The following is an 11416-nucleotide window of genomic DNA, read 5'->3' as shown; positions in this document are numbered from 1 at the left end:
TGACCCAAATGATTACAAAAAGTTAAAGTAACTTTTGAGAGAGATTTGGGAGAGATTTCAAATAGAAAGAGATAGAGTGAAAACGATTTAGAGAGGTTTCGTTTGTGATTAATTTGAGTGTCCGGCTTCACAACGCAAGGTTCGTAAACCCCGTTAAACCGTGTTTTAATGTCGTACACAATCCCGATGATTGTGCAATAGTGTTTTATCGCTTTGGTTCGTTGTTTAGCACTGTTAAGGCTAAGGAAAATCAAACACATGAACTTTCCAAATGATGATTTCTCATTAAAATAGCTAATTGTATAGTGATTACATAACGTAAACCCTAACATACAAGGGTTATTGGAGTTGACCGGTTTGACTTGTTGACTTTGTTTGACTTTGACTTGACCGAAATTTGACGGTTGTCACATCATCCCCCCGTTAGAAGGAATTTCGTCCCAAAATTTTCATTTTGACTGGGATTTCAAGAGTTTGGGAAGAGATGTGGATACTTTTGTTTCATCTGATCCTCGGGTTCCCAGGTGAATTTGGGTCCTCGTTTAGCGTTCCAACGGACCTTCACGATGGGAATACGACTTTGTTTCGTTCGTTTGATTTCCCGATCCATGATTTCGACTGGTTCCTCCACGAAGTGGAGATTTTCGTTAACTTCGATTTCGTCAAGTGGTATTACGAGTGTCTCATCAGACAAACACTTCTTTAGGTTCGACACGTGAAATGTGGGATGTACTTTGTCGAGTTCCTGAGGTAATCGAAGTTTGTATGCTACTGGCCCAATCCTAGCAAGGATTTCTAATGGCCCGATGTACCTTGGATTTAGTTTCCCGCGTTTGCCGAATCGTATCATTCCTTTCCAAGGGGAAACTTTTAGTAGTACACGATCACCCACCTGGAATTCCAAGGGTTTGCGTCGTTTGTCTGCGTAACTCTTTTGCCGATCGCGAGACGCTTTCAGTCTTTCTCGAATTTGAACGATCTTTTCTGTGGTTTCCCTTATGATTTCAGGGCCAGTGAGGGTGCTATTAGAGACTTGCCCTCTAGCTAGCTGTGTATCCCCCACCTCAGCCCAACACAGGGGTGATCTGCATTTGCGACCGTAAAGAGCTTCGAATGGAGCGACTTTGATGCTAGTATGATAGCTGTTATTGTAGGAGAATTCGATAAGCGGTAGATGGGTAACCCATGCTTAACCGAAGTCTATCACACAAGCTCTTAACATGTCTTCCAACGTTTGAATGGTTCGTTCGCTCTGTCCGTCGGTTTGTGGGTGGTAGGCCGTACTCATGTCAAGCCTAGTTCCCAATGATTTTTGTAGAGATTGCCAAAACCGTGAGGTAAATCTACTATCTCTATCGGAGATAATGGATATCGGCACACCATGGAGTCGTACAATCTCTCTGATGTACGTTCTAGTCAGCTTCTCCATCTTGTCGGTTTCTTTTATCGGTAGGAAGTGTGCTGATTTGGTCAATCTGTCTACGATTACCCATATGGTGTCAAGCCCGCCCGATGTCTTACGCAGCTTGGTTATGAAGTCCATGGTTATTCGTTCCCACTTCCACTTAGGTATATCCGGCTGTTGCAATAGCCCGGATGGTTTCTGGTATTCGATTTTGACCTTCGCGCAAGTCAGACACTTGCTCACATAGGTAGCAATCTCAGCTTTCATGTTCGGCCACCAGTATAATTTCTTGAGGTCCAGATACATCTTATCTGACCCGGGATGGATGGAATATCGAGTCTTGTGTGCTTCATTCATGATGACGTCTCGGAGTCCACCGAACTTCGGTGTCCAGATTCGATTCATGAGATAACGTACTCCATCATCCTTGACTTCTAAGTTTTTATCCATTCCCATTAATGTCTCTCCTGCCACCTTTTCTGGTTTCAAAGCTTCTAGTTGAGCTTCCTTGATTTGTATGGTCGTGTGGGAATGGATCGTCATTGTTAAGGATTTTACTCGGCGGCCCGAGTACTCCTTCCTGCTTAGAGCATTAGCCACTACATTGGCCTTGCCCGGATGATAACGAATTCCGCACTCGTAGTCATTCAGCAACTCTACCCATCTCCTCTGTCGCATGTTGAGCTCTTTCTGATTGAGGATATGCTGAAGACTTTTGTGATCAGTGAAGATAGTGCATTTCGTGCCGTAGAGGTAGTGTCTCCAGATCTTCAAAGCGAATACCACTGCTCCTAATTCCAGGTCGTGCGTAGTATAATTAACCTCGTGCGTCTTAAGCTGTCTTGATGCATACGCGATAACCTTCCCTCTCTGCATGAGCACACATCCGAGGCCTTGATTCGAAGCATCACAGTACACTACGAAGTCCTCGGTTCCCTCTGGGAGAGACAAGATCGGTGCGCTGCATAGGGCTTGTTTTAACGTTTGGAAAGCAGTTTCTTGTTTATTTTCCCACTTGAATATCACACCTTTCTGCGTCAAGGTGGTGAGTGGTTTCGCAATCTTGGAGAAGTTTTGTATAAATCTTCGGTAGTAGCCAGCAAGCCCAAGGAATTGTCGAATTTCGGTTGGCGTCTTGGGTGCTGACCAATTCTCGATTGCCTTGATCTTGGAGGGATCCACATGTATGCCTTTCTCACTTACCACATGGCCAAGGAAATCCACTTCTCTAATCCAGAATTCACACTTAGAGAACTTAGCATAAAGTTTCTCCGCTGTTAGTGTCTCTAGCACTTGGCGTAGATGTAGGCGATGCTCTTCTTCGCTTCGCGAGTAGATCAAGATATCGTCGATGAATACGATTACAAACTTGTCTAGGTAGGGTCGACACACTCTATTCAGTAGGTCCATGAATACTGCAGGTGCGTTTGTTAAACCGAAGGACATCACCACAAACTCGTAGTGCCCATAGCGAGTTCTGAATGCACTTTTGGGAATATCTTCTTCTTGAACTCGTAGCTGATGGTAACCTGACCTTAGGTCGATCTTTGAGAAGAAATTTGCTCCATGGAGTTGGTCGAAAAGGTCATCGATTCGGGGTAGAGGATATCGGTTCTTGATGGTGAGTTTGTTTAGTTCCCGATAGTCGATGCACATGCGAAAGGATCCGTCCTTCTTCTTTACAAAAAGGACTGGTGCTCCCCAAGGTGAGAAGCTTGGTCTGATGAACCCTTTGCTCAAAAGCTCGTTCAACTGACTGGACAACTCTTGCATTTCTGTTGGTGCGAGGCGGTATGGAGCTCTGGCTACGGGGGTAGCTCCGGGTATTAAGTCGATTCCGAAATCGACTTGTCGTGCGAGTGGTACACCAGGAAGATCTTCTGGGAACACATCCGGGAAGTTACACACTTCGGGGATGTCTTTGATGTCTTTCACGTCTTGTTTCTTGTCTACTACGTGGGCCAAGAAGGCGTGGTAGTCCTTCCGGAGATACTTTTGGGCTTTGATGCATGAGATGATTTGTAAATTCGCACTAGGTTTGTCACCATAGATGAGAAGGGTTTCGCCATTTGGTAGATTGAGGCGAACGACCCTTTCGTAACATAGAATGTCGGCACGGTGAGGAACTAACCAATCCATCCCGATGATTACGTCGAAGCTTTTTATGGTGACCGACATCAGGTCAATTTTAAATGTATGGTTGTCTAGAGTGAGAGTACACTCTGAGTATATATCGCTAGTGCGTTCTACTTTCCCATTTGCCATTTCTACTACATAAGTATCCTTTAGTGATTCGGGATTTTGTTCAAGTAATTGTTTATATTGGTGGCTCACGAGACTCCTCTCCGCTCCACTATCGAATAGTACGCATGCATAAGAGTTATTGAGGAGAAACGTACCGGTAACCACCGCGGGATCCTCAACTGCTTCCCCATGTCCTATTGCCAGGATTCTTCCTACTCCACCAGCATTAGGGGCTTGTGCTTTGGGGCAGTTTCTTTTGAAGTGACCTGCGTCTCCACAGTTGTAGCAGGTTCGGGTTGCCCCCGTACTGGCGACTTGGTTGATTGGTCGAGCCGGCGCTTTACAGAAACGAGCAGTGTGCCCCTTCCTGTCGCAGTTGATACAGTGCATCTCCCTACAAGCACCATTGTGGTGAAAGTTGCACTTGTTGCACTTGGGTAGGGTTCCAGCATATGGCTTCGGTGGTCCAGTAGTGGCAGCATTAGTGGCAGCATGGACAGCAACAGTTTGTTGCTTCTTAGCGGGGTCCTGTGCTGGTTGGCTCTTCTTTTGGTTCTAGAACTTCCTTTTGTTGTTTCCCCCTTTTGATTGATCAGTGGTGGTGGTTGTAGTATTATGACCGGCTCGGTGGTCAACAAGTTGTTGTGCCAGCTCTCTGGCACTGTGAAAAGTAGTTGGCCTTGAAGCCAGGACACTACTTTGCACTTGGGGAGACAGTCCCCAAAGGTATCGCTCCACCTTTTTCTCCTCCGGAGTAACCATTGTTGGGCAGAGGAGAGCCAATTCATTGAATCGGGTGGTGTAGGTTTCAAGGTCGGAGCCCGTCATCCTGAGGTTCCAAAGTTCTTGTTCCAGCTTTTGAATCTCACCTCTCGGGCAGTACTCCTTCATCATCAACGTTTTTAGTTCTGCCCAGGTTATGGAGCTAGCCACTTCGAGAGTAAGTGAATTAATCCGGCAGTTCCACCAAGTAAGGGCCCGGCCGGTGAAAGTGAAGGCTGCGAACTTAACTTTGCTCGCTTCGGGGCAAGAGCACACCTGAAAGACTACTTCGGTCTTTTCAAACCATTGCATTAAAGTGATGACTCCCCCGCTCCCATTGAAGTTGTCGGGTTTGCCATTGGTGAAGTCATTGTAGGTACACTCTCTTGTGCGCACCTATTTGTCACCCTGGTTAGAGGGTGTAACACCTGGTCCAGATCCACCATTTCCATTAGAGACAATTTGGGACACAGCTGCCGCTACTGCTGCTGCTATTGCAGCTTGGAGTATTGCTGGATCAAATTGTGGAAGTGGCGGCAGAGGTGTTGGTGATGGTGGTGGAGGTGTCGGTGATGGTGATGGTGGTGGAGGTGTCGGTGATGGTGATGGTGGTGGAGGTATTGGTAGTGGTGGTGGAAGTGTCGGTGATGGTGGTGGAGGTGTTGGTAGTGGTGGTGGAAGAGTCGGTGATGGTGGTGGAGGTGTTAGTAGTGGTGGTGGAGGTAGTGCTGCACTGCTAGATGGTCTAATCTCCTTCCTTGGCGGCATGGTTCTGTCATAAGTTGTAAACCAATGTACTTTTAGTACAAGTATATTTATAGGAAGAGAAATCTTTTATACATAAAGTATATTATTACGTTGTTTTCCGATATGTTTACGATACATACGATTTTATACTTTTAATTGACCCAATACATTGGGCTATGAGGTAAAATGAAAGTCTAAAATATTTTATTTGAGTTTCCTTGTTTCCAAGTATATGACCATTTGTAAGAGTTTCCCATATGCTAATTTAGTCGGGACATAATTAATATATTTATTATAGTAATACAAAATACTCCTATAGTATTTGTAAATATTTAGTTTTGAGTTCTTAAAGTATCCTTTGTAGTGTGATATTAGGTTGTTAGATTTGTTGCCCATCCTGACCATCCCCCGGTATATGCAAGTCAATTGTCGGACTAATATAGTTGATCAGGCTATATCCTTCCCAGAATTAATCCACATATACTAAGGCATACTCAAAATGTTCAACTCTTCTTCTTTTGCTTTATGTTTTCTCTAGTCATGATATCATGCGAGTATGTAATGTATGTATGTATACTTTAATCAAGAAAATCATTTATTTTCTAAAAGTATATTTATTTGAAAAATGCACAATTCAGAGACTATTAGTCCCAATTGTGATTATAGTTTGTATATCTTATGTGGTTTGATATACTTAATTCACTATAAACTGTGCTCTGATACCAATCTGTCACACCCCCAAACCAAGGATGGCGGAAACGTCCGGGGGTGGAGGACTTCATGTATAGTATCATCATTGTATGAATTACATGTTTACGAATCAATTACAATATGTTGACAAAATATGAAATAGTAGACGCCTTAGCGTCCCATCCTCAAAAGCACTTGGTTACCTGTTTAATGATTTCCTGAGAATACAAGTTGTTTGGAAAAGTGTCAACACAAAGGTTGGTGAGTTCATAAGCTTTTGTTTGATATTATTAAAAGCCTTTCGTTTGTAAAAGTAGTATTTGTTTTAGAAAATCCAATATTTTCCTTAATGTGTAAATGTAGTCTTAAATTCAAAGACCGAAATGTACAAGTAACTTTTCTTACTTATAATAAATAATGTAAGTTTAAATCGACATAAACTCGTTTAATTTTAATGAAGTTCCCGTAAATTCCAATATTTATTAATACTTTGTGTGAGTTTATTATAACCACGCTATGACCAAGGTTGCCTAAAACGACGTTCTTCGGGCGTCGGAAATGTTATGACATTTGTCACCCCAGACCTATCGGTCTAACTGTTGCATGCAGTTTAGGTGTGGGTTTGTCAAACCCAATATAGATCTATACACAACTATCACGCTCTCCCTCAAGGAGACTCTGGTTACAATACAGGACTTAATGGTAGTTTGAAGTAAATGTCTCACAAAGTCATTAACGGAATTACGTGTTATGAAAACTTGGTACCGTATGGCCGTACCTTGCTTAATGAAAATATCATTTGTATAAATGTACCCTTTTTAAATGTATGTGTTATGTAATGTATCATAAACTATACCTACTATAGTTTATCAACCAAGGGTAGTACGTAGTAATGTATGTAAACTATATTCAAAATAGTTTACTAAATGTTTGAATGTATCGGTTGTACTTTGATTATAATCACTTGTTATTCTTTATATTTTATATGTCCAAATCCATTTGTAAACTGATGTGTGTCTAAATATTAAGATGAAATGTCATATATTGCAATAACATATAATCACATAAAGATATACACCTTGCTCAACATGTTACAAGGTGAAATGAAATTGACAGCAACTTTTCGTTGAATACAGTTTCTGTTACTGTTTTTAGAAAATGTATAGAAAAATCATCAAAGCTCTAAATCCAAATCCACAAATTCTGAGAGTTTGGAATATGAGTCTAGTTTGTTCGTAAATTTTATCATGATTTTTAGTGATCTCTAACAGAGGTGAAAATGTTCATAATCACAGACTGGTCCGGGTTTGCCTCTGAAATGACAGGAAGTTTTGTAAAAATCACCATAAATTGTACAAAAATGATATGGAGATGTGCAAGTAGCCATTTTAAAGCTAAGAGTTTGAACTACTTGCACCTGGAACAGTTTTGAAAACTAAAATATTTAAGTTGACCAAAAGAGTCCGTGATCGAAGTTCATCGTTTCTGATGTAATCTGTTAGAAAAAGTTTAATTGTGTTCTTGATGATTTTACTTGTATTCCCCCCCTTAAAACTTAAGAAAAACATGTAAATGTAGGGGTATGAACTCACCTTATGTGGTTTCAGTAGATGAAAGTGAGAGAGAGGAAGTGTTCAACCCAAGGACACTAAGAAGATGTCTTGATGATTCGAGAATCTAACATCGAATAAGATGGAATTTGTGTAAGATATCAATGATTTGAATAGAATGGAGTGTAATAATTATATGAATGATGAAGATACTTACTAATTGAAGAAAGAAATCCCTGAAGAAAGCCTTGAAGTTCTTGAAGTTGAGAGAAAAGATGAGAGAATTTTGGAGAGTGTCCTTTGGTTGCTAAGTGTAGAATGAAAGAACTTTATGGAGAATGAGGAGAGAGGATCAATCCTCCAGCTCTTAGAACGTGGGAAGAGCTGGAGATTAGGTGTAAAGGTCCACTAAGGAGACAAGGGGTAGTGGGAAAGAGTGGCTGATCATAGAGTGAGGTGGTGGTGGTTTGCTTTTGCCATAAATTAAGGAAAAGCAAATATTCCCTCAATAATTAGTTCAACCACTAATTCTTTTAAGATATTTTTATAAAACCCTGGAGATTTATATATTTTGGGGCCTTAGTTTATAAAATAAAGTTTTGGGTGAAAATCCCACGTTAAAATAATGAAAAACGGAGTTAAAACGAAGTCGTAGTCGAAAAACCGGTAAAAAGGGGCCGTCTGCGAGACCTCTCGGATGGGGGCCGAGACTTCGGACCCTCGCATGCGAGGCTGCTGTCCGAGGGCTTCAGATTCGGTCTCCTGAGAGGCTTCAGCTTCGGTCCTGATGAGAGGCTTCGGATCCGAGGCCTCGGATGAGAGGCTTCGGTCCTGAAGCTTCAGTTCCAGGTCCTTAAGGCTATTTTACCCGTTTTTACCCCGTTTCAAGCGATTTTTGACCCGGTTAAGGGTCGATATGACCCAAATGATTACAAAAAGTTAAAGTAACTTTTGAGAGAGATTTGGGAGAGATTTCAAATAGAAAGAGATAGAGTGAAAACGATTTAGAGAGGTTTCGTTTGTGATTAATTTGAGTGTCCGGCTTCACAACGCAAGGTTCGTAAACCCCGTTAAACCGTGTTTTAGTGTCGTACACAATCCCGATGATTGTGCAATAGTGTTTTATCGCTCTGGTTCGTTGTTTAGCACTGTTAAGGCTAAGGAAAATCAAACACATGAACTTTCCAAATGATGATTTCTCATTAAAATAGCTAATTGTATAGTGATTACATAACGTAAACCCTAACATACAAAGGTTATTGGAGTTGACCGGTTTGACTTGTTGACTTTGTTTGACTTTGACTTGACCGAAATTTGACGGTTGTCACAGGTTCATCCAAATTTACTAGTGTACTATCACTGATAAAAATATCACGCTTACTTGTTATATGAAAACCATACAACACAGGTGGAACACTAACTCTACTGGAACGTCTAAGAGGTAAGGACTCGTCAATCGGTTCAACAGGAGTTTCCTCCTCAGGTTGAGCGCCAGTGTTAGAGGTTCCTTCATTGTTTGATTCTTGAAGCACTTCAAGATCAATTTGCCTCCCACTGTCTCCTTGGCTTATGGCTTCTCGCTCTCGAAAAACCCCTCTCCTCATAACAAAGACAACATTGTCACTCGGTCTATAGAAGAGACAACCAAAGGACTTCTGTGGGTAGCCGATGAAAATACACCGCTCTCTACGAGGTTCGATCCTGTCGTGAGTCTCTCGTCTTACGAAAGCCTCGTAACCCAAAACCTTGATATGTGCCAACGAGGGAGCTTTCCCTGTCTACATCTCGTGTGGTGTTTTGGCAACCTTCTTTGTAGGGACTAGGCTAAGGATATGGGCGGCAGTCTCTAAGGCATACTCCCAGAATGAGATAGGTAACGAATAATGACTCGTCATGGAACGAACCATGTCCAATAACGTTCGATTACGCCTCTCAGCCACACCATTAAATTGTGGTGTCCTAGGTGGCGTCAATTGCGAAACGATTCCGCATTCCTTGAGGTAGTCGTGGAATTCAAGACTAAGGTACTCACCACCTCGATCGGATCAGAGCATCTTAATTTTCCTGCCCAGCTGATTCTCCACTTCCTGCTTAAACTCTTTGAACTTTTCAAAGGTTTCGGACTTGTGCTTGATTAAGTAGCTATAACCATATATGCTATAATCATCAATGAAAGTCACATAGAAGCAACTTGCATTCCTTATGGTGGATCTAAAGGGCCTACACACATCGGTGTGTATGAGATCTAATAAACCCTCACCCCTTTCACAAGTACCAGTGAAGGGTGACTTGGTCATCTTTCCAAGTAAACAAGATTCGCACCCATCATCGTCCCTAAGGTCGAATGACTCCAACACTCCATCCTTTTGGAGTTGGGCTATGTGTTTCTTGTTGACATGTCCAAGACGACAATGCCACAAGCATGCTTTATCTAAATCATTGGAAAAATTGATGTACAACACATCATTTCCTAAATTGTCTACAACCATCACAGTTTCATATATTCCATTACAAGGCAATGCTTCAAAATAGAAAACACCATTAAAGAAAGCATTAATAGAACCTTTTTCATTATCAAACGAAAATCTAAAACCTTGTTTATATAAACCATGAAAAGAAATGATGTTTCTTGCCATCTCTGGCGAATAGCAACAATTATTCAACTCTAGTCCTAACCCACTACTAAGCACTAAAGAGTAAACTCCAATCTTGGTGACATGCGATGCTCTTCTGTTCCCCATGATCAAGTTTATCTTCCCATGCTCCACATCCCTATTTCTTCTTAAGCCCTGCAAATTAGAACAAATGTAAAAACCACATCGTGTATCAAGAACCCAAGAAATAGCATGCGATGAGTTATTAGATTGAATAGTATAAGTACCTGCGTAGGATGGTTTTATCTTTCCATCCTTGATGTCCTGCAGATACTTCGGGCAGCTTCATTTCCAATGCCCTTTCTCATGGCAGTAGTAGCACTCTGCATCCTTCGGGTTGGAGGAGGGTGCAGTGGAAGCAGCCTTGGTTCCACTAGAAGGGGTGCCTTCTTGGGACTTTCCCTGGTGGTGGCTCTTGGAGGGAGCCTTCCAGTTCTTACCCTTCCCCTGCCCAATAGCCAAGACGGGGGCAACGACAGTAGGAGTTGATGCAACATATTTATCCTTGAGGTTGCTCTTAGCAGTTGGAAATAGGAATTCAATGTAGGTGCAGACAATGAAGGGTCCCGCAAAGAGACCCAAGACTGATAATACGAGATCTGGAGGATGACATGGCCGTGGTCGATGTGGCAGATGTGGTAGGGCGCATGAGGGCACTTGATGAGAAAAGGGTGATGGCTGCTTCAAGTGAGGCAAGACGGGTCATTTCATCAGAGATTGTCCTCAGGGATTGGGTATGATTAGCTTCCATCGCACTCAGACGGGCCATAAGAAGGCTGATTGCCTGAGGTTGACAAGAGGAGTGGTGGCGGCACCCGCTCCAGCTACACTGAGGATCACAGATGGCTGTAAGGGCAAGGCGACGACCCCCGTTGTGAAGAGCAGGGCTTTCCAGTTGACGGCCGAGGAAGCGCTTGCGACTCTTGTTATGGTCACGAGTATGTTTTCTATTTATTATTCAATTTCCTTATTTTTTATGCTTATGTTTCCTGTTCTGATGTTTAGGGGCGTTCTTACTGAACGGATTGCTTGCTTTGGTTCTTTTCGATTTGGGTGCTACTCGATCTTCCGTGTCTCTTGCGCTCAACAAAAGGTTTGACGACGTTCCCTTGTGAGCTAAATTACCCGTTGGAGGTTAAGATTGTTGATGATCATCCAATGAGAGTTTCAAGGGTTCATCAGGGTTGTATTTTGGAGGTTTTGAGTGAGAGATACCCGATCGAGTTGGTTCCTATTCCATTGCGTGAGACGAAGGTGATTGTGGGGATGGACTGGTCAAGCCCTAATGGGACTATGATACATTACGAGCACTAGTTAGTGAGAGTTTGAACCCCAAGTGGGGGAGAAATAGTTATTCATGTCGA

The sequence above is a fragment of the Lactuca virosa genome, chromosome 8 (assembly GCF_052849685.1).
Source record: "Lactuca virosa cultivar CGN04683 chromosome 8, Lactuca_virosa_CGN04683_v6, whole genome shotgun sequence".
In the NCBI taxonomy this organism is placed as follows: Eukaryota; Viridiplantae; Streptophyta; class Magnoliopsida; order Asterales; family Asteraceae; genus Lactuca; species Lactuca virosa.
Note: the sequence above shows the minus strand (reverse complement) of the source record.